This window comes from Columba livia, chromosome 2 (assembly GCF_036013475.1).
Source record: "Columba livia isolate bColLiv1 breed racing homer chromosome 2, bColLiv1.pat.W.v2, whole genome shotgun sequence".
Classification (NCBI taxonomy): Eukaryota; Metazoa; Chordata; class Aves; order Columbiformes; family Columbidae; genus Columba; species Columba livia.
The window spans coordinates 44,891,540-44,916,154 of NC_088603.1; the positions used below are offsets into that span (position 1 = coordinate 44,891,540).

A 24,615-nucleotide genomic window follows, 5' to 3' on the forward strand; every position below is an offset into this window, starting at 1 on the left:
ATGTTCAGTTTCACATAACAGCATAGGTCCAGCCCTCAAACACAATTTTGGATACTTCCCACAAGACCCCCCACAAGGCTCAGCACACATAGTGTTTCCTCAGCTCAGTCACCCACAAGTTTCTAATGAGATTTTATTTTTTAATTTCCCTTCAGTCTGTGAGAAGTTTGATCTTCGCTCTCACGTTCATTTTGCAGCAAGTCTGTTCTATTTTCCAGGTTATTGAGTTTAGTTTCTTTCTTGCTCGCCCCCTTTTATGTTCTCTGTGCTCTTGGGAATGGCTCCACTGCAGTCTCCTCCACCAAGGACTGGGACAAACCCTGCACTTCCTTGCCCTGTGCCAAACTGCGGGATAGATAACAGAGCTTATGGGTGGTCACAGGGTTGTGTCAATCCCTCACCTCTGCTGGTGTAGAAATTTTAATACTAATACGTCCCTTCTGACTGCGTGCTAAGATAACACACGATAAGAACTGGGTGCGAAGGGGCACTTCATCTCCAGCTGCATTTTAGCTTTGGAGAGTGATGGCAGAGTGGAACATCATTTGCAATATCTCTGCTGGATTTAAGATAGCAACTTTATTATAATTTAAAACATCTTTTAATTAACAAATTCTTTTGCAAGCCACTGTCAGTGGTGGTTTCCATGGATGCTGCTATCAGATATTGCAGAGCACAAAGCCAGGCTGGCAGCAGCAGGGGGAGGGGGAGGCCATGTACCATGCTGATCAGGAGAGGGATCATCGCTGCCTGCCAGGACCCCTGCCAAAAGGGCAGAGTTCATAGCATAGTTTGGCTTGGAAGGGACTTTCAAATGTCATCTAGTCCAACCCCCCTGCCATGACCAGGGACATCTTCAACTAGATCAGGTTCCTCAGAGCCCCGCCCAGCCTGGCCTTGAATGTCTCCAGGGATGGGGCATCTACCACCTCTCTGGGCAACCTGGGCCAGTGTTCCACCACCCTCAGTGTGAAACATTTCTTCCTTGTGTCAAGCCTGAATCTTCCCTCCTTTAGTTTGAAACCATTACCCCTTGTTCTATCACAACTGGCCCTGCTAAAAAGTCTGTCACCACCTCTCTTACAGGCCCCTTTTAAGCACTGAAAGCCTGCAATAAGGTCTCCCTGGAGCCTTCTCTTCTCCAGGCTGAACAACCCCAACTCTCTCAGCCTGTCCTCACAGCAGAGCTGTTCCAGCACTCTGATCATCTTGGTGGCCTCCTCTGGACCCACTCCAACAGGTCCATGTCTTTCCTGTACTGAGGGCTACAGAGCTGGACACAGGACTTCAGGTGGGGTCTCACCAGCCCAGAGCAGAGGGGCGGAATCACCTCCCTTGACCTGCTGGCCACACTCCTTTTGATGCAGCCCAAGATATGATTGGTCTTCTGGGCTACAAGTGCACGTTGCCGGCTCATGTCCAATCCTTCATCCACCAGTACCCTCAAGTGGTTCTCTGCAGGGCTGCTCTCAATGCCTTCACCCCTCAGCCTGCACTGATACTGGTGGTTAAGGCTCCTTTCATGACCCTCTCCCCTTGACAGGGATCACCTCCCAGGAAGGCATCAGGAGAACAGCGCTGGATGGAAGTGTGCCTCCTGTGTCCACCCACTGCCAGTCCCACCAGGACCTCCCACAGCCTTGCTGGCGCAGGATCGGGACTGCACCTCCTGCAAGGAGGACAACCACAGACAACCCCGCTCCACACCCAAGGAATGTCCCCCTAGCTCTTTCACAACAGAACGGGTATGGGCTTTCATTTGTTCATCTGCAACATTCAATCAAACAACCTACAATAGGTTGACTTTCTGGTGGGAACTAAAGGCGATTCTTTAATTAGATTTAAGAACTGCAACACTTGAAGTGAAAACATGCTTAGAAAGACAAAAATTGAAAATTATAACTAATGGGATTTACAGATTACTTCCTTTAAAAGTAAAAAAATTATTATTCACACGTGTAACCCAAGGACCTTTCCATAGCTGTTAAAAATATTCCTCTGAACAGCAGACAATGAGAATATACGCACTTATACAGAGAGATGAACAACAAAGCTTCTAAGACATTTTTTAATAAAAGTAAAGATTTCCAATTATAGACTAGAGCCTGCAGTCCCTTCCACCTCCTCCTCCATTTCAGATTCTGTATTTCTTTTGCCACTGAAAATGATGTCACGGGTAGGTAACATGGGGGCCACAGGCCTGGGTTCTGACTCAAGCAACGTTGATGAAGCCAGCTGTAAAAAGGGACACTGAATCCTAGCTCTGTGGCTTTTAAGTAAAGTGAAAACACATGTTCAAATATCTATCCTATCGCAAAGTAGTATTTCAATGCAAATTTAATACTGTTTTAAAAACTTAGGACCGTCACGCGTATTACAAAAAAGCCTAGCGGCATATTTTTAGCTAACCTTCGCATTGGTGTGGATTTCTTCAACAATGCTAACAATTGACAGAAATTATTGCTTGTGGTCTAACATTACACCAACAGGTGCAACAATAATTTCAGGGTTCTTCCCCTGTAAATCCAAGCACTCTCTTTTACATCACATTCATTTCTTCCAACGCAGCCCCAAGGTCAACTGAAAAATCGCTACAATTTCAACAAGAGCAGACAGAGACTCCAAATATGCTTCATGAAAAAAGATGTGTTTCCTTATTTAGTGCATAAAAATTGAACCTGTGAATGTATTCTGGCTGTAACACAAACACTGCTCAATGCACAAGGTTTTTTGTGCTCGTGTGTGTTTGCTTGCTCAGGTAACTTAATCACTGTGAGATCCTGTTCCTTTCTCACCTCTGGTTTGTGGAAGTCCGCTGCCACTGCAAGGGCTAAACTATACAGTCAAAAGTATCAAGTGCCAGCATCTGTACCCGTGCCAGAACTTGCAAACACATCTCTCTGTGTATGCTTTGCTTAACTTCAGAGCCTGTCCTTTCACAAGTGACACATGGAGACTGCTGTGAATGTGATGAGATCAGATAGGAATCCTTCGCTAAAGTTGGTTCTCACATGTCAATAATTTGAATAACATTTTTGTACATCTGAACAAATTATCATGTCTCTTAGAGGGTGTTCTTAAGGCAAGTATTTCACCTTTTGCTTCAAATGTTCATTGATAACAACATTTACTATGAATCTTGTGGTCTTACTTGCTCACTGAAGGCACTAGCAACAAATCCAAAAGGAGACAGAATTGTGTTCTTAATCCACACACCAAAAAGAAAATGAGTAGCATGTTCAATGACATAAATATAGCACGGTACAATATAATAAATATACTGGGACAAGACAGAATAAAGACAAATAGCTATCGCTTTTCACACAGACTGTGTTAATAAATGCCCTACAGAACTGGTAAAGAAAAGAAGTGTGATGACAACTTTGCATCTTTTACATAGCAAGGTACAATTCTTGCACTTTGCTAGATGCCAAAAGTCACTGGTGCACACCAGTGTTTGGTGGCTCAGGATGATTCCTTCTCTTGCAGGGGACAAATGCCCCTGCCCCTAAAGCGACTGGCAACCGTGGCAGACAAGCCAAAGACTGTGTGTTTCAAGATTAAATCCTTGTCCCTTCAGTCTCTTTAGAGCATGACAGACTAAAAGAAGCTGGCATGGTGTTCCTGTCCCCTCGGCAGAGGAAGATAACAAAATCCTGCCACTGTTCTCTGGCAGGCACCTTTTTTTCCCCAGGAAGAAGCTAGAAGTTTGACATTGCAGCACCAGAACAAACCCAGCCAGGGTTTGCCAGGTGGGAAAGGTTAGGTATTTCACTGGGTTGATGTTCTGGGGTCAACTGGTAGAGGAAAACCCGCCAGCTCAGGAGCCACAAAACCTTGTCACAGCTTTCCTTTTACACACACAAATGTGCTGAAGCATTAAAAAAAGATCTTGCTTGACTAGGTAAGGCAGTATTTGAAAGCTCTGGAGAAGAGATTATTTCTAAATTAGAATACATATAATAATTAGAGGCAGCATTGTGATGCACAACGTGATTTACAAACTGATTTCAGGCCAATGTCACTTTAGCCCCAGGAAGAATGCCTTTGTGGATACCTGGCTATGAGAAAAGCTTATCCAGTTACTCTTCTGGAAACCCAATAATCTGCTGTGTAGCATGGACTCTCTTGGGGTGCATCCTCTTCATTCATAGACTCTGATAGGGATGCTCTATCAGTATTTTTATGTTGATCCCCAATTATCAATGTTTTCAAGTCATGAACAGTGTTAAAAAGCTTTCTTGCTTTTTCCGGCAGCCTGCAGTGTAGAAATGTTAACTCAGGAGTTTATTCTACAATGGATTATAAATGACATTTAGTGACATGATGGATACATCCTGGCTTTGCAGTATGAAGATGATCTCGAAGTACAAGCCTTATTCCTTGTTTCACTAATATGCTGCACATGGATCAGTGTTGTCAGCAGTTTGTCTTCAGTTTTTTGATTAATAATGTTAATGTGGTTTTCCAAATCGAGCTACTATTCACATTTCTGAGCATATTTATGCTATTTTTTTAAATTTAAGCATTCATTAAAGCATTAGATTGTGACCAACAGGCTTAGTTTCGTAGGTTATGTTGTTCCAAAATCAAGGCAAGATTATGTGGGTCAAAAATTACAACTTGCTTCCTTTTGTTTTTAAATGACAAAACATCTTCTGGAGATTATTTTAAATCTTACCCTATTCTCCAGTTTGCATGTCTGTAGTGAGATTTTTCTTAGAACACACGAATAATAAGTAATTGAACTCTTCTGTTGACATAAGGTCAGAAAATGTATGGATTTCTCAATCAAGAACTGGTCTAATTTCAGGGTTTTTTTGCAATATGCTTCAAATGAAGCGCTTTCAGACTAATGACATCTAATGAATGAGGAGCATGCCTTTTGGCTAATGTGTTTTCATTCAATACCCAAAATGTGGGATATGCAGACAGATGCAGCAGTAACTTTCATTCTTTGTGAATAAATAGGGTTAAAGGCACAAGTCAAGAGAGGCTTCCCAGAAGGTCAATATGGAGACTAACATAAGAAAAAACTGTAAAAATGTTCGAGATTGACAGTCCATGTAAGACCAGTTTAGGAAGCCCTAAAAAGACCATGCTGGCAGTACCTACACTCCCCATTAAACAGTGATGTGATTCCTTTCCAGTCCAGGGCCTGACTCATGACACCAGACTGCAGTCTTCGTATGGCCCCGGTGAGGGCAACATTACTTTTTATGCTCACTAATTGCAGAAATTGCTTTCCAGCTTCAGGCACCCGAGGGGCACGATCCACAGCGTCAGCAGGAAATTATGGGGCTGTGCTGCAGGAGGAAGGGTGATGAGAAGTCTCGGAGTAGGAGGACCAAGGGCCATGGGGGATGACGTGACCATGAGGTTCTGGCACATCAAAGAGAAGCCATGCTTTTATACATACAGACAGGAAAAGGAAGTTCCACCCCTCACCAACTGACACCCAAAATTGACAATTATCTCAGTTGTCTCGCTGAGAAAGAAAAAAGTATTCTGGAGCTGATTTTAATTAATCGTTTTGCAGATCTTTACTTTTTTGTTTCTATAGCTCTTAAGAACAGCACAACATTCCTGCAAGGCTGCAGACCCAGGGTGAACCATGTGTGAAAAACCTGACACTTTTCCTCAAACAACAAAAAAATGGAGTGCAGATTTCTAAATTTCTACTTTCTTCTCCCACCGAGCAGCAATGAACCACTCAAATCACTAAGGAAAATAATCTGCAATTTTCCTCTAAATGAAGAGCATAGTGGTTTTTGATATACACGCACCTTACTGTGGTTTTCTGTGAGTACAATTAATATTTCTAATGCACCTAACAAAAGAAAACCTTTTTAAAAAAATATAAAGCTAAAAAAAAACGGATCTAAAGCTGAGCAAGCAGGGAGAGGAACAAAACGCAAAATCAGCTCCAACGCTTAAGGCAACCTACACACACACCATCTATAGATGAGTCTCTTGCTAGGAAATGCATTTATATGGATCATTATCTTCACACGATACCTATGCATTCCAGAAGCATTCAAGTGACCACATTATGCACGGCTCAGCAAACCACTTACATACGCACACGGGTGGCTTTAAAGAATCCTGAAATTATGTCAACAAGATGGGGAAATGGGGCCTTCCTGTCTCGGGAGAGAAAGAATAGCAGACCATGCACACAGAGGGCTGGGCCCATCCCACCTATTGTGTTGGACATAAAAAGCAAGACTTGTAGATTAAATTAAAAATATCATTTTGACTCGATAGGTGACAGATGTGGAAAACATCAACCCTGCCAATATGCGGAAGATTTCATAACCACCTTCGTTGTACAGCTCAGTTCCTATAGGGATAAGCTGGGAGAAGGCGGCAAGAAGAAAACAATAAAAGACTTTTGCGTAGGTGTGGCAAGGGGGAGACAGCTGTACAAGCAAATTGCTTTGAAAAATTAGCCAGGGATGGGTTGAGGTTGAAACAGGAATTTCTGTGTGTGAGCTCTGCAGAGCAGCAAAGCTTGGGAACCACAGCAGATCCTGGAAGAAAAAAAATACAGACAGATGGACTTTACCAGAAGTCACCCTTTCGTGCCCCCAGGCAGCTCCCTGATGTTTAACATGAGGTGGCCCAAGAGACGGCTGGGCAACCTTGTCGCTGCCACCAAAGGGGCCACCCCTTGTCACTGACTCACAGCCTGGAGAACGGAGCAACCAAGAGCAGCCTTGAGGTCCTCTCTGAAGGGGCACCTGGTAATGCCAGACAGCCCTGCTGAAGTACCCAAGGACTGTGTCATGGTCAGACAGGGGACATTTTGCCACCTCAGCAGATTAGGAAATCCTGGGATCAAACCCAAAAAAGCACTCCCGGCTCCTATGTCACCAAACTCTGCTTCTCCAGTATTTTTAAAATCTATTTAATGGAAACCCTCTAGATGGGCGCCCCAAACCCATGCAAGTGCCTGCATGGCACACAGCTGGGGACACAGACCAGCTCCACACTGTCACAGAGAACTGGTTCCTGCTCCCTGCTGATAAGGAAGCACGCTATACATTCATCTCCTTTTACAATATCACATGAAACCCTAACTACAACCTCATGCCTCCACAACAAACGCATCACACATTTAATTCATGTGCAAATGTCAGCCCTCAACATTTTTTTTTTTTAATGTGGCTGAGTTTGTAATTAAGGGTGTGCATTATTCAGCAAGTGAAGTATTACAGCATGACCACAGAGCCCAGCTCTATCGCTGTTTCCTACAGGATTTTCTCAGATGTAAGCAAAACCAGGACAACTGACCAGATAGGTTAAGGAGATCATCACACAGACCTACAGCTGGAACAGAAAACCTTTTGTGAGCTCTGATCAATAGAAATAAACAGAAAACCACTTAGTTTCATCACCTAGCGTATGTTCCAGTCTAGGTGACCATTAATCCATGTGCTTCTCCCTCTCTTTCTTCATGTCATTTTAAAGACAGGCAGACCTACTTTTCTCCTTTTTACAGATATATAAAAACAAACAATTAAGCAGGGTCTTTGGTGGTAGTGCTTAAAACAGATTTTAAATTGGATAAGAGAGACATACAGGACAGGGTTTACGCCTGTCAGTCACTCAGCCAGCAGCAGCCTTTCATTAGCCAAACACAGGTCAGTCCTGAAAATAGGAACTCTATGAAATTCAACATTCACAGGAGTCTTCTGCTGAGTTGGTGGCCACTTCTAGGTGCTCTCATTTCTCAGACAATCCCACACATGAACTTTGCTGTTATCTAATGATCTTTGCTAGAAACACACAGAAACACAGCTGCAAGCAAAATCCTTTAAAATTTAAGTTCAAGTGACAAACTTGTCACTGTCTACCTCACAACACACAACTAAATGCTGCTGATCCACTACAATGATAAACCATGCTAAAAACTTCCTATTTTTAGGTCTTCTTGCATTACACTACATTCCTTTGACTTCGGGATAGCAAACAAATTTCTAGCAGATAACAACTATCCTTCCAGCTGGAACGATGTTCCAAGCTTTGCATCAATTAGCTTTTATCAAGGGGAAGGGAAAGCTGGATTCACCAAAACAGAGGTAATCCAGACTTCTGTAAGCATGTACAGCATAGCTTCACAATTTTGTGGTGGAAACTGCAGAGACTCTTACATTAGAACATGAAATAAATTCACTGATTAGGGAAGAAAAACATTTCAAATCAAGTAGGACACACAGAATAGGTTATTTGCTCCTTTTCACCTGAACATAACCATTAAACAATTCTTAAATTACAAAGTTATCATGGTAAATGGTCTTCTGGAAGATCATACGACAACAATGAATAGACTCAGCATCACATGTGAGTAGACTAACATGACTATTAGTCTTGGATAATTAGCCTCAGAGCTGCAACTTATTAGATGAACGTAGGTAGTATCGTTGGATAGGCGTTCAACAAGACATACTGCCCTGATTAATCATATGCAATTTCATCCTGTCATATCCAAAGCATTAAGGATGAGGAACCTTTTGAATGTTTACATAGAAAATATTAAATTAGGAATAAACCATTTTTCCTCTGCCATCAGCAAGGATGATGAGGTGGGCAATGTTCAGCATCAGAATTCAGGACCACAAAAGCCATAAAGCTCAAAAAAGCCCCATTCTCAAAATCAAGTAATTGGATTAGACCCAATCTGTAGTAAATATCTGTTTTATAGACTTTTGTCTCATGTAATCATGAGAATGACAGACAAGAATCTCTGATTTTTAGGAGTGACAGACTTACCATGGGTTTTATTTCAACAAGCCTACTGGCAAGCAAGTACAACAGGAATACATAGGGAAAATAATTACTGTTAAAATGTTCTTTTTGTGTAAAATATATCAAGTCATCAAATGCATTTAAGATCTGGATGTGAAGTTATTGTACAAATGGCTTGGCACACTGGAAGAAGCTGAATAAATATTGTATTGCAGTACAGGTTCTGTACAGACACCTGCATTCCTTCAAGTTACTTAGAAGATATTGGTTAAAAATCCAATCAATGACTGAAAGATGGGAAGCACAGGCCAATTTAATTAGGTTCCTACCCAGGCTGCAGTCTCACCAACTTATGATATATATCACAGCAGAATTTATTGGCCAAAGTAACCAAAGCTCCATTACCCAGGGAACAGACTGAGAAAGTACAATCCTGTATCTCCAGGGCCTTCAAAATGAAGACTTAGCAGGTGAAAACAGAATAATAAAACAGCAGATATGGCTATTCCTAGTCAATTGGAAAAGACAATGACAGTAGCCCATCTGCTTAGCTACAATCTGTGTTGCACTTCCTGCATGACAAACCAGAAATCCTGCATTGAATCTTTTGGGGAGAGGTACCCCAGTCATGGTGATCTACCAAGATTATAAGCTGGTTGTTCAACTCTCATGATTAAAATAATTCTGCATCTATCTTCTGCACAATTATAAATGTAGGTGAAAAAAGAGAGAACAAGTTTCACCAAAACTATGTAATTTTCCCCTCAATAAAAGGACTGCCTACAGCCATTGGCTGCTGATTAGAGGACAGTTTCAGAGACTGCCTTCATAGACTGTTGGGAATGAAGCCTACCAGGACATAAGCTCAAAGAACACTATGGGCTTATATTACTGAGGCTCACACAACCTTCAAAATCGAAAGCAGGGCTCAGCAAATGCTTGGCAAGAACTTTGCAGGAAAGATCACTATTTACATCTAGTATCAGCCTGACAGTCAGCAGGCTATGCAGGACCAGGTATATAGACGGTAGCAAGAACTGCTCCTCTCTGGATGCCAAGTACTAGAAATTCGTATCCTTTGAAAGTTATAGAAGAATTGAAAATATGTAGTCTGCTGCTGAGGAGAAGAAAGAAAGGATGCTGCACTGCTGATGCTTTTATATCATACGCTTGAACCACTGAAGCCACTGCTTCATAGACGTTACCATTTACATTGTCAGTCCTCCTTTGTCTTGGTAAACCTTACTGCTATCTAATCAAGAATGGCTTCTCATGATATTCTAATTCTGAATAGGTTGAAAATCCATGAGCTTCTGTTGACAGAAATGCCATTGCTGCATTTTGTCAGCACAGGAACCCTACTGAGAACAGCAAGTCTGATCATCCACACCCCTGCAAATGGAGAGAAGGGACACGTCACGCTTGCCAGAAATATGTTGGTCTATGAGCATTATGCCACAGTGACAATTGAAAAAGCCATGATCAACATCCTCCCTAAAAATAAGAAATGTCACTTCCGTTGTCACAGTTGATGTCACTGAAGTGTCACTTGGAGTCAATATTAGCCTAATCAAGCCAATTATAGCATACTTATAGTATTTAATAGGCTCTTGAATTTGACTTAGGATATGAAAATCTGCATATTCCTAGATGTTTTATGAATTTAAAATGGTTCAAAGTTCAACTCCAACAGAGCAAGGAGCCTGCAAGACTTGGAGGAAAAGCCTTTCTGCTGTTCAAGCAGAAAGTGATGTGTCAGCTTGCCAGTTGCAGTAGGCTTTTGGCACGTCTTTGGGCAGTGACTCAACATGAATACAAGACCCGAACCCTCTCTCACCAAGCACCGAGTACTTCCAGCCCCTCTTCTGGGGGCCGTGGTCTCACAAAGGATGGGGCTGTGCTGCTTTGTTTTGGAGGTAACACAGGGTTGTGGATGAAGCAATGCAGATGCATGGAGATGCTCAGGCTCAGAGACACCACCTTCACCCGAGAGGTACCCCAGCTTCTGGTTTGGCCATGCAACCAGGACCACCTAATTGCATGTTGCGGTCCTTGATCATCTAGCACTGGAGATGAGGTTTGCCCAAAAACCTACGCACAGCTGCTCCGCAATCAGAAGAGGCACTTCAGCACTCCCACTCGTCTGCTGCAGAAGCAAGACTGGGCAGAATTTTTTTCTGTGACATCTATTTTCTCCTTTCTTTAGTACGGAGGCTAATGAGGAGTTTCATGTACACATAATTGTCATGCACAGCAGTTTAATCTCCCTATGCGGTGTTCGTGGTCGAAACACACAAAGAAGATACGTTGAGTCTCAGAGAAATTAAGTGCTGGGGCATAAAAAAAATAGGCAGGAGGGAGGGACAGCAATGTTATTTCCTCAAGGAAGAAAGTCATAGCTTTGGCATAACAGGTGCCCTTGAAGGAAGGTCAGAGCAAAGGAGCTACAGTGTCAGGAAAGTGACTTTGCATTTAATAAAATGCAATTTAGTAAATGTAGGCAAATTGGTACCAAGTCATGTTTTCTTAACTCCTTCAACCCTCAAAAGCAGTACTCCCCTTCCCACCTGAGCACCAAGAGCAGAGGCTTTGCAAGGGATGGAGACAAGGGGCTCTACCCAAAGCACTGTCCCCCCAGCCCTTTCCCATGCACAGCCCAGGGCTCATTTCTCCCACAGACGTAAAGGCTGTGCCCCACAGCCAGCCTGGGGGTCCCCATCGCCCCCCTCCTTCAGTCCAGGCTGCTCATGACCTGCCAATCACTTTCCAGCATCTCATAAGCAACAAATAGGTATGATCTGCAGAGGGGGAAATTCACCATTTCAGCAATGAGAAAGAAAAAAATCCCACCATGTTGGCAGGTTTTATTTATTTTATTTTGTTTTATTTTAAAAGGGGTGGGTGTTTGGAATATTTGCAGCAGTCCTCAGGTAGACAAATTAATGAGTTGTCCCTGGATACATTGGAAAAGGGTGTATGATACAGGCATTTATCACGTGCATGTTTATAAGCTATGTGTGGTTTATAGCATAATTAATCAGTAGTCATCTCCTATTCTGTACACAAATGCAGCCTCCTGTCTTTCCAGGCACACTGGATGAATAACCAATTTATATATTTCTGCAATCCAAATAATCTTCTCCCTGATGGAAGATTCTGGGAGAAGTAATTCCAACTCCCACATGTGGAAATTCAAAAGGGCTCTCTGCAAGCGCATCCCTGCACATCCTTGGTACCTGTGTGTTGAATCCCTGAAGACTCCAAAGTGCATTCACAGCCCCTCTGCCACATATGTAAAGTCAGAGAGAAATACATGTACAGCTGTGTATATCTGACTTGAACAAAAGATGGGGAAAAGTATATCCACAGAGAATCACTGCTGCTCTTCAGCTTTCACCACCAGTGCTACATCTTTTTGTACTCAGTCCTGACTCTTAAAAGTAGGAAGCCAGAGTCACAATCCAGAGAAGAATGAGCCCCCCTTTTTAGGTCAGTCAATCAGAAATCAGGAGACACAGCAACATACATTTATAAAAAGTAAATACAATAAGTAAATTTGAGGATTCTCCCCCTGCAAATAATCTCACTTGTGTCATGTACAGAAAAAAGTATTCAGCTCGATGTAGGTCCTCTCTTTGTAATTATAACTTGCCACATTTTCACAATTTCTTACTCTATATTTACTATTCAGTTTTGCTGCTGTACCCAGTTTCCTCTATGGCAATCAGCGTGGGTGTCTGGAGTGTGAGCTGTTAGATCTCTGCTCCTCCCCTCACACCAACATGCTGGAGGTTATCACAAGTAAGGATCCTGCTTAAAGGTTTGAAAGATCTCACACAAAAACATAGAAGAGCCACTAGAAGGAAGAATTTTTTCCCTTTAACATAGATTTCAAGAAACATATATATATGATTTAAAGGAAATAAACAAAAAATAATTTGTGCAAATTATTTATGGATTTGTAAGCCCCATGTAAGCAAGATGCAATGTAGTGAGGCATCCACTGAAACACTGTTCTTTAAAATTCAATTAAAGGAGAACTTACTGGACTTGGAAAAAGCATGCAAAAGTGCTACACCTACCTAAAGGAAAAAATACTCCTCGCCTTTTGGACATATCCTTTCCCTCAACACAAAAAGGAGATAACTTGAAAAGAAAAACATGTATTTTTGTATACTGCTCTATATTAACCCATAACTGATCCTTCTTTGCAATCACTTAAAAAAGGTTAACTATTCAAAAAAATTAAGACTGCTCAGCCAAAATGACAATGATATATTTTCAGAATAGTCCAAATCACAGCTTGTCACGTAAAGCAGCCTCACATTACTTTCTACTTTGTTCCCTTCTCATCAACACCTCACAAAGCATTTCCATTTTGCACAAGGGCGCACCCAAAGTTCAGATAAAAAGGAATCCTGCAATTGTTCTTCTTTATTTAGAGGGCATTAAGCACACACATCAACACAATAAAAATTCAGCGTTCTTTAAGGAGCATTAAAGAGGAGCAATGCCTGCAGCTTATGTGTTTTTGCGTGTATTTCATCTGCAAAACACCAGCACACAGGCATTCCTCAAAGAACCTATGTGAATTTTATCAATGGATCATCTCTAACCCCTCCAACATTTCATCTCTGCCTTCAGCAACTAATGAGTTAAAGATGATAAATACCATTAACAAAGGAAAGAGGATCTTTCCTTTGTTTCCCAAAGAATGCGGAAGCTTGGCTTCTAGCAATGTATTTTTATATGCAGCTAAGTTCCCTAAGTGGACAATTTTGCTTCCAGCTTTGTTTGTTATCCTACCTTAAATAAAAAGGTTTTGATCATCCAGAGGACAATCACAGTATACAAGTCATTAAAATTACTGTTTCCTATTACAGGTTGTATTTGTGTGTGTATTTTCCCCTCAGAGGAAAATAAGTGGAAAATGTACACTAAAATACACACCAACACCACAAAAATCCACAGTCTGTCCTCATTTCGCAGAGAAACCCTTACCAGTGCAAAAAAGAAATATACATAATCTGAAACATAATCAGATATTAAATATTAAGCCACCCAAGATGTAAAATTTCCCATTGATAATCCAAAAGGGGCCCAAATAAGCAACTGAAGCCACAAAACAAAATGGTTTCAAGTTTGTTGGTTTTGTTTTAACAAATGATAGCTAAATTACAAAATGTACAGCTCCATCTTACAGTCTCTCTTTATGATCGTTAATGTTTAGGTCTTCAATTAATTCTGAAGGGATTATTTTATAGAGCCAGAAGAAAAGGAATCATTAGGCACTAACAGCAGGTGTAGCTTCATGCAATGATTTCATAAAGAAAGGGCTGAATGATACAAATACATAACAAGAGTTTACCAAACAGACCGTAAGTTAACAAAATATCAATAAAAAGCATTGACTCAAGTATCTGATTAAAACCACAGTATTTTATTGTCCTTTTGAACATGTCAGTTATGAGTCTTATTGACCTCTTCTATGATGAGGGGGCAAATGCCCTGTGTTCTTCAGCAAACAAAATAACCAGAAGTAACAGGCAGAAAGTTTTCCCAAGAAAAATTACCCTATTTAAAAAGTTATTTGCAGATGTATTAGTTTTAATGTTACACACACTAATTACTTAATTTAGATGTTTTGATAAAATCTGTGCATTTATATCTGAAGTCTAACAGATATTACTATTACACTGGAATTCCATCAGAAAGTTAAGAGGAACAATCTAGATATTAAAAGAGTATAGCCTGGTTCTAATAAAAAAGAAAAATAACAAAGTTTTACATAAAAGCATAGTTTTGCTTTTAAGCCTTTTTTTCTTGCAAGTTTTACATACATTTTTTATTATTATTTAATTTCAGTCTTTTGGATTTGGACACTATTAGAGAGAGAAAACATTTGAGGAACTAATGTTATAAATATTTACTCTTTTAAAATATGCCAGGTAGTCAATTTATTAACATGTGCATTCACACCCCAGTTTAATACAGGTCTGGTAGCAATCACACAGTCCCATTCTAAGTGAAGCACTTGGTATATCAGCGTGCATTCACAGGGACAGGCAAGCTAATATGCACTGTCTCATATATAGACAGAAGAAGGCAGTACAGTAAGGGTTTCTAAGCGCGTGGTAAGCCAGAACCAGTTTTATTTTAAGTTTTCAATGAATTTGTGGGAAGACTAAGGTCCCTCCACCCTATTCTGCCAGCTGCCTGCTGAAACCCCATATTGCGCAGCACTTCCAAAAAAACCCTGCTCATGCCTCTGTCGTTTCCTTCTACCTGATGTATCTTTATATTTCTGAGAAGACATATGCAACCTGATTCTCAGCTGAGGGTATTACTGTAGGATATACAGCAGAAATTACGCTTCCCTGTATAATACAGTATTCCTCACAGTGAGAGACTAATGGCCATTTGCATACACAGTAATGGAAGAATAAAGAGATAGAGAAATAACTGTCCTGTCTGTTCCTTTCCAAGGAGTTACATTACCTTTCTGCACGTTCTAAACTTCTAGCTGTAATACACAGCTGATGGAAGCAGCTGAAAAGGATCTGACCTGATACCAGGATTTTTCTCCCTCCTCATATCTGTGACAAGCCAGCAGAAGCGCATACCTCTACATTTAAACGCATACAGCAAGACAACATTGCAATAGAAGTGCGCACAAGGACAGACATTCACATCTCATATTTGACTGAAGGCAATATGAAACCTGCGTGATGCAAATACATCTGATATAGTACTGGTTATAAAGACTTTTTGCCATACACTATGACCACTGATATTTTACCACTACTTCTGCAGAGTAATCTGCAATTAAAGAAACAGCATAAAAAATTTTAAGTCCTTCTGATATACCTCACCCTCTCCGAGTTAAATGCAGGCAGCTATAGAAAGAACATGCAGCGCTATCTATTCAGAGGCAGCACCATGAATATACTCAATTAAAACTGAGAAGCATAATCTTGAAAAAGTGGATACGGCCACTACATTTCCCACCAGGGGCTAGACCTCACCTCAAGCGATACACTACATGCTCTTGCAAGCTGAAATAGTTCTTTCTTTCCATGCAAAAAAAAAAGAAAAATAAAAGAAAATCCGCAGCTGCAAGGAGAAGGAAATGCTTACCTTAATTTCTTTTGAGAAAAAAAAAATAAAAAGGAAAAAGAAAATAACAAAACAAAAAAAAAAAGAAAAAAAGAAAATTCAACAAAAGAGCCCAGCTCCACCACCACCTTGAACAGAAAAGGCATCTGGGAAGACGACGGCGAAAGCGAGCATGCCAGCAGGCAGCGCCGAGGCGGGGGGACGCTGCTCGCACCCCCTTTTTTTCCGGCAGCAGGCATGACAATGCGCGAACACCCCCTCCGCATCACAGCAGGCAACTGTAGCCAGGAGACAGAGGTGCTTAAATTAGAAAACCGCTGCCAGAGGAAATAAACGGGAACCACAGCGACCCCCTCGACCCCAGTAGCTATCAAATCCGGGAAGATATAGTGCACATCTGTTTTACGAGGCCCCCAGGGAGCTCCAACTCCAGCTACTTACCCTGTCTGCATTATTAATAGATGTTAATGGCTCCATTATATCGAAAAGAAGCCTCTTCCTCTTTATAATATGGAAATTCCAAGTTAGAAAAAAAAGGGGGGGTGCAAAAAAAAAAACCCAACACACCATGAGGCAGCAAACAGCTCCTTGGTCCTGCTAACTGCAGAACTGCACCCCCCCAACACCCTGCCTTCCCCAGCCATCCTCAATATACTGATTTGGTAGCCAAAAATCAATTCAAGGCGGTAAACAACTGCAATAAAGCAAACAGGCAGACAAAGACTTCCTGCCATAAGGCAATTCCTGAATACATTATTTTTTTTTTTTAATAAGGTTCTGCAAAATTTCAGATAGACCATATACATACATATTTTAATGCAAGTGATGCAGTGTAAAGAACAGAATAAACCCACACCATTTGGATATTTCTTGCCTAACAACATACATGGTTTTATTTCTTCAGCGGAAGTTATCTGTCACCCCAAAAAGTGTTATTTAGACTGACTCGATGACAAAGTATCCTCTGTCAAGCCTTTGATTTAGTTGATGAATAAAGGAATGTGATCCTAAAGTATCCCTAGGCTGTGTTCTTGTTAATGCATGGATTTCCTCCGGGTCCATTCATCCTCAAGGTAGGTGTACTGCAGTCATGCACCAAAGTGTCAAAAGACCTTCCACAAAAGATATTGACCTGTTTTAATCTGATCCATGTATAAATGCAACAGAGCTACCACTGGGAATAAAGTGAACTAAAGATGTATTTTTAACCCCTTTATAGCACTGTACGCAGGAGGAACAAATTTGCATGAATAGCAAATGTATCCTCAAAAACTGTACGAGAATGTAGTTGGCTTTAACTATATCACTTCCACTGACGTTAAGAGTCATGTGAAATGCTAGCGCTTACTCAAAGGACCAGGCATATCTTCTCTGCAGTTTAGTATTTCTGTCAGATAATTTTGACTAGCTTCTTAAACCCCCCCCCCCCCCACAAAAAAACCCAAGCAATGCCAAAATGGTAGGCTTCACCTAGTCAGCTTTCACTCCGCTATACAAGATATAGATTTTAACTCAAATATAAAACCACCACAACATCTCAAACTGCAAATTAAAAAAAAAAAAAAGCTGTCCTTAAGGATGGCAATACCCCAGCATTGATTGCACGATGAAATTTTTGCATACAGGGGGTGGGGAGAGCGGACGTGTCAAGAATCACCTTCTCGTGCTGCAGATGCATGCTGCAGCTGTTTGCTGCCTTTCGACAAATGAATGAAAAGTGCCGCTAATTCTTCCAAGACAAATGTAACCGATTGGCTTTGTTGCTTGCTCGCCTCTGCGGCTTTTGAGACCACGCAAGTAACGCTGCAGACGCGAAATCACAGGGTCTGGCTGTATTAACTGAATTACAGACAGCGCTGATGTGATCATCTTCATCTCTCTCGCGCGCTCTCTAATTATTTATCCAGATCAAGCCTGACTGCTGGAAAATTAGCTCTCTACAGGAGGTAACCGAGCTGAAAGGTTCTTTTTACCAAGAAATGATGGGCTGGCCCCTAGCAGTACATACGCCAGCGTGCAGTTGTAAGGAAATGTCACAAGATGTAAATTTGCAAGTAGATTTCTCTTCCTCCCAGAAAAAAAAGAAAAAGACATCTTTAGAAGATATGAAAATATACATGTTTATACAGACACACAAAATAACTAAGTGTCCAAATTCCTGATCCTGAACTTAAAAGAATTTACTTCAAATGGGAAGAGAGGAGATGTGTATTGGTCATATCTTCTTTTCATTGCTTTGTACGTTCAATCCCTCTTGCTTGTCTACAAACAAGTTCATAAGGATTTCGCAAGGATTTCACTTCTTGCCAGCAACTGCAATGAGACCAAATTTTAGTTCCGATGCTCAGGGGGAAAAGACAGCAACAATTTAGTCATTTAATCAAACCAACATATAGCAGAATGAACAAAGCATTAAAAAAAAAAAAAGAGAGGATAATAGGGTTTTTTAAGCTCAAGATACTGTTTTAGCCTGTAGCAATCTAAAGGCAACTGAGAATGTATTTTTATTTTCCTTTTTTTTTTTGTAAAATGTTATTAAACCTGCCAGACAAACAAGCATAGTTTAAAAGGAATAGCTTTGAAATTATTTTCCAATTAGCAAGACTGTCACTATGAGTCGATTTGTTGTGCTGCATGCGTCTATGGATGTACACATTTTCAGTACACTTTAATGCACACTTTGGTTCAATTTTAGTCACACGTAGGCCAGTATAAATTTCAGTGCTAGAGAGCTTTAACTTACCATTTGAAGCATTAAACACACAAGCCATTGATATTAAAACAATGCAGCTATATGAAACACAAATACACGGATTCTTATACCCATGAGCTTTGGAACTTAATTGTTTAAAAAGAAGACAAAAAAAAGCAGACTCTAGGCCGAATCTCTTTGCTTACTGCATTTGCAGCAGTTTTAGTATGTCAAGCCTTCCCAATCTTTTAATTGCATTGGGTATTATGCATGCCAGGGATGGGTGAGAATAGTTGTCAACCCACCTGACTGCAGAACAAAGAGCATTTTTTCTTCCAGCATGTGTTACTGATGCTTGAGCCACACCCTGTCATCCTTACAGAACACACTCATTCTCACAGTTTCCTCCTCACACAGAGAGACAATTTTTTCCCAATCATAAAATATTAGGCATTCTCTAGAATCTCTATGTTGAGTTTCACCTTTTTTTTTTAAAAAAAAAAAAAATCTCCTGCAGGTTTATTTTTAAGGGAGGCAGAGGGACTGTGGGAGCAGTTGCATTTGCCACAGCATGGGGAGTCCCTGAGCCAGGATGCCCCAGCACCCCACAGCCCGGCTCCCCTCACCCCCGTCGGGATGCTGCCAGCAGCCTCACCCTGCTCGCTGAGCCGTGGGAGAGGGCACAGCCTCCAGGGAACAGCTTTAGACCGGGCTGATCAATCCTGGGATTCAAGGGCAAACAAAGAAAAAATTAAAAATAAAACCAGAGAGAGACAAATGCAAAAATACAAGGGGAAGCCCTATGTCTGGCTCTTCTTCCCACCAGCCCCAGGCACCTGTCTGCAGGGTCAAACTGCTCTGGGCAGCATTAACCCCTAACACTGATTTGCCAAACCATGCGCTCCCCATCTCGCCCCCTCAAATCCTCCAACAGCTCAGAGTCTGCAAGGTTAAGCTCCTCTCAGTCTGGGTGAGAGGCACGGAAAGGTTGTTCCCCCGCTGCTCTGCGCCAAGGCCCTTCTGCCTTTTCCTGTCTCGCCTATGCTCTTGTTAGCGCTGCAGATCACACACAGTGCCTGGCCCCTCCAGAAACAGACACGAGAACAAAAACCTTTGTAGGTTATCTACACAACACCCAGAAGCTTACCGTGGTTTTTGCAGATCTGTATAAATGAGGCATATTCCTGACTTGATCTATTTATAACATAAGCAAGCAACGTAAAGCAAGATGCAGACAATGCGAGAACTGGTACATACAAAGCAACTCGCGTCCCCTTTTCTGCCTGCCAGAAACATCTCCTGCATCACCTTAATTTTCTATTCCCAAAATTCTGGAGGCAATCGAACACCACAGCTTCTGACATTGCCCTCGCCAACTTTTTCAGGAGGTTGCAAAAACATCTCAGCTGCATTTTTGGTAACTCTGAACAGCAGGTAAGCAACAGACATCCTTAAGGCCAACAAGGCAGCCCTTTCCCTCTGCATGTCCTGAGACATCAGAGTTACACCCTCTGACAATGAAAACAGCAGGAACGGTGTTTTTCCCCAAGTTTCAGGACAGATTAAATTAAGCAATGGCTTGATTTAGCCTAGATTATTTTTGCAAGCAAGGAGTAGAGGGTTTAGTCGCTCTTTTCTGTTTCCTTGACAGAGCACATATATCTAACGTGCTTTGCAATCACAGCCCAAAAGGGCAAAACAGTTTAAGAATCAGTTCTGCAACTGCCTCTGTGAGGTTTGGCATGTTTTTTTTTTTTTGTTTTGTTTTAAAAAGAGCTTTTGTTCAGCTGTTCCTTGGTATTTGACATGTTATCATCCACCAGCCACGCACTACCGAAGGGAAGCCATGGTGCTCTGCAGCTATGGCTCGATTCTGTGTCAAACAGCACAAAGAAACTGTTGCCACTTTAACCTTTGGGATGCAGAAAAATAAAAACCATTTAACTTTTGATCACATGATTCTTGAATAATCAGCAAAGTCTGCTTTAAAAAAAAAGTGTATCCCAGTACATATTAGACTACCAACTGCTGAATGTTCTCATTACTATTTTGAAATGGGGTGTGGGTGGAGATACCTATGGAAGCTTTCAACTGCTTGCTGCTGCCATTGCTGCTCATCGGGTACGTGTTCTCAGAAGGCCCTGCTCCTAAAGAACCTGAACTTGCATCTGTGCCTCTTCTGGGATGCATCTAAGATGCAAGTTCTCGCACCATCTGTTATTCGCAGCACCACTGTACGGGGGTGCCAGCCTGTGACAGCACCCAGATCTGGGACAGGCACAGCAGCAGCTAGGGAGGAACAACAAGGTGAGCCGCGAGGGGAAGTCATTGAGACTCGGATGGCAACTGAGAAACACGCAGGCAGTGGATTATGTGTTGGTGATGTGACTAAGTAGGAGCTGACAGTCAATAGGAAAAACCCCAAACACTTCCCATGAGGCTTTTAAGGCACCTTGGTGGTGAAAGCGGTGCAGTATAGGAGGAGGGGTTCACACAACTCTGCAGGCTCATTCTGCTGCAAGTCACCACACGTTTCAGCCAAGCCTTGCAAGGATTTAAACACACAATGGACACGTGTGGCACAAAGTCAGCAGCTGCTGGTAGTGACCAGAGGTCCTGCATATGTCACTGGGGCACTACAGGTACAGGCTTTCCTGATGCACTTGCCCATGCAACACGCTGCATGCTGCCAGATGCCCCTCTGCACTCTGGTTTCTGATGGAAGGGTTTGCTGAATTTGCGTGGAGCCTCCAACCTGTTTTCCTAACACTGTTGGATTATCTTTTAACCTGATCAACCCTGCTCAAGATTTAGGCAAACGGGCTTCATACAGTCACTTTTATTGTTGCTGAAAACATATCTAAAGGAAAATCAGGAGGTCTCCAGAGTACTGACACTGCATGAATAAATAACAAGCCCTAAAATAAAAAAGCAGTACAGGGCACCACAGCTCTCAGTATAAACAGGTACATGAATACTCAATACCTTTCTAAGGGATGCTAATGGTGAGCTTGTGTTTATCCACTGGGAGGTGACTCTTTCAGTGTAGTAGTTGTACCTGCTGAAACCAAAAGCAGAAAAGCCGTTGATTTTAATGGGAGTAGAAATGAGATCACAAGTACCAGGACTTGTTAGTTTTTAGATTTCAAATGTTCTGTTGATCCCATTACCATTCAGCCTTTGTACCCCTCAAACAGGCTGTTTGTTGCCTAGCTGGACACCAGCCTCCTGGCACACGGATGGCAAGAAGCACGTTCCCAGGCTGCCCATGCACAGTGTGCTTGCAAGCCCCAGCAAGTTCCCCTGCAGCATCCAGGTGACCCATCTGTTCCCTTTTCTGCTATACATTGCATCTTCCCTCCCAGAAAACTCTACTTGTGTTCCATCAGCTTTTCCAAAGAGAAGTCTTAATCCTGCTGACCTTTTTGAATACAAGTCCTCCTGCCCTTCTTTTATTTTCTTAAAAATAATCCCTATCTCTGTGCTCAAGCACACTTGCACCACTTTTCATTCTTCATGCAAATTTTAACTCTCTGTGCAAATGTAAAGCTATTGCTGTAGGTCTTTGGGGGTCTTCCCCTCCCTCCTCACCTCCTTTTCTTCCTTTGAAATCACTTTCCTACTTAAAAAATCCTGCCAACCCTGCAAGCTGTTTCTCAACCATACCCAATTCTCCCATCGTTTTGTCAGGAGCACTGGGCTGTCTTTTGCAGTCGGAGACAGTGATGATAAATGACAGTCTCCATAATCCAGCAAGTGATGCTGTCCAGGGGCGAAAGCCATGGGCAGATGTGGAGCCTTCCTGCTGAGCACACTGCGGAGGGAAGAGGGCACATCACTCACAGCAGTAAATCCCATCCACACTCCAGTTGCTCAGCTCTAAGCAGTGTCAAAGTCCCCTTTGCAGGCTACAGAGCACACAGCGTTTCCCAGTCTTCTCTGGCCAGCAGACATTTCTTTCACTTAAAACAAGGAAAGAAAAAAAAAGCCCTTCCTTTCCCCAAAAGATGGCTGTATATAACCCTGTACACTCCCCATTTCAGCAGCTCTGATATTGATGGTCAGCTAGATAATGCATTCCAATGCTTAGAGGATCAATCCCTTCATCCAGGAAAGCTGTCCCCATTTTTTGAAGGAGTCCACATTGAGCAGGTTTTGAGGAATGGGGATTCAAAGCACACTTCTCACCTCACCCCTACAAAGTGAGTTATGAAGCAGGAATGCCAGCCAGGAGCACCTGCACTTCTTCCCAAAGGATCACAAACATCTTTACAAACATAAGACTTCACAGCACTCTCACAAGAGGTCGATAAATGCCATTTCCACCATCTCACCCAATTCTTTGCCAGAAAAGCAATGCTGAAGGGAAGCTTATCTACGTGTCCAAGGTCAGGCTTGGCATCTGTGACAGATTGGGCTGTCTTAAGTCCCTGCACATCCAGCCTCCAGTCCTCTAACTTTTAAAGCTGAAGTTTTGAAATAAAATGTGTGTAGGGGTTGTGGGGTTTTATTGTTTGTTTGTTTTTTACATCCTAGCTAGAGAACCACTGGAAGATGTGATGTGATTCTGTGAGGCTATTCTTCTGGAATCAGCTGCAACATCATCCTCCCCTTAGGGTGCAGGCTTTCCCCTGTCAGTGCCAGCTCCAGGCTCCTCAGGCTGTGCTCTTCCTTAATTGCTCTGAAGACCAGTAACATACTGGGGCAGGGGGAAAACAAGGCATAAGTCACTCTAGAAGTGCCTGGGTTTTGTTCAGTTTTATCTCTGATCCTTCCCTGGCTCACTTGGACCTGGTGATCACTCAACAGCAGAGATTTAAGGTACAGCCACCAGCATCTTCACTGATACAATACCTACCACAGCATGCCACTGACTTCCAGTAAACCCTCAAGTCCTCGAGGGTGACTTGGAACCAGAGCTAGTTCAGAAGCTCTAGTACGTGCTCTGGCACAGTGAGGCTGCCGATTGCCTCCGAGCAGCTGTGCGACATGTGCAGAATGAGTCACTAACTGCTAGACAGAGATTTTTCTTTCTTTAGGCTAGAGTAACCCCATTCTGGTTAGGTTATCTAACTCTGAATTGGAAAGCAGGTGGTAAGAGACTGCTGTGGTGCCTTTTGCAGACCCTCCCCCTCTTGGGAGGACACCATGCAAGGGGATGCACAACTGCTATACAACCGTCAGCAAGGCAAACTCTACCTAACTGCAGTCCATGGCATTCCTCCCTCGGCCAGTGCTTTTTGTCTCAACCTTGCAAATTATTTGTTTTAAGAGGTCTCGATGACCTAAGTGGTTCAGGACCAAAGTCCATACCATGCCGGCAAGCTGCGTGAAAGCACCAAGCTTGAGCTAACAGAGCTGTTCAAGGATGCGAGAAATGCAAGGTGCATCTCAAAGCAAAGAGCTCTTGGCTTGGCTAAGGGCAACCAAGGGGAACTATCACTGATGAAGGATTTGGGGCAGAGCTCTCACTGCTCTAAGCACAGCCAAGACAGCTGGAGGCAGTCATTTTCCTTCAATACACTCCGGAATTGCCCATGGCATCATTACCTTGATAATTAACCAAAATAATAATTTAGAACTTTTTTTCAGTTGTGGTCTAAATCAGTCTTCAGAAACATTCTGTAAATCCATAAAATAATCTATTTCTTATTTGTCAGCTTCTGGGGCGTACACTAGTTTTCACCAGAACAAAGAGCAGCCAAAACCTCAGCCAGACTTTATCCACCACCAGGTGAGGTCCATGGGGACCCACCAGGACACCAAGGAACCTGGGTCCAGCTTTGCACCTTTCTGCACATAAAGCCTGTATCATCCCCCAAGACTTGCATCCCTTTGTGTGCTACCCCTTAGTACGGAAGATGGAGAAATTGAATCTATTCATCAGCAAAAGCAGTCTTTCCCAATGGAGAACAAAAAAGCCCCACACGATTTTTTATCATCTCTACCTTCTTTGTTCATGTTTTCCCCTCTTATGCTTCAAGAAAAATTTAATTCCAAACTTAAACAAAAATTAACAGTATATTGCTGAATCACTAAGAACCACATTCACTACA

At 42.2% G+C, this 24,615-nt stretch overlaps 1 long non-coding RNA gene across 5 annotated transcripts in view; it reads right to left on the reverse strand.

Annotated features, from left to right (window-relative positions):
* Nucleotides 1-24,615, reverse strand: part of LOC110364334 (uncharacterized) — a 68,497-nt gene that overhangs the window by 37,294 nt on the left and 6,588 nt on the right. Inside the window, exons 3-6 of one of the 5 annotated variants that reach the window (XR_010470136.1) lie at nucleotides 22,226-22,373; nucleotides 21,545-21,620; nucleotides 19,215-19,281; nucleotides 8,996-18,180 (exon numbers count right to left, since the gene is read on the reverse strand). The exons of 1 other annotated variant lie outside the window; for it this stretch is intronic. This is a non-coding gene — a long non-coding RNA (uncharacterized LOC110364334). Of the gene's footprint in view, nucleotides 1-8,995; nucleotides 18,181-19,214; nucleotides 19,282-21,544; nucleotides 21,621-22,225; nucleotides 22,374-24,615 lie in introns of those variants that run through there. 3 more of the 5 variants (XR_010470137.1, XR_010470135.1, XR_010470133.1) reach the window with 3 other exon arrangements.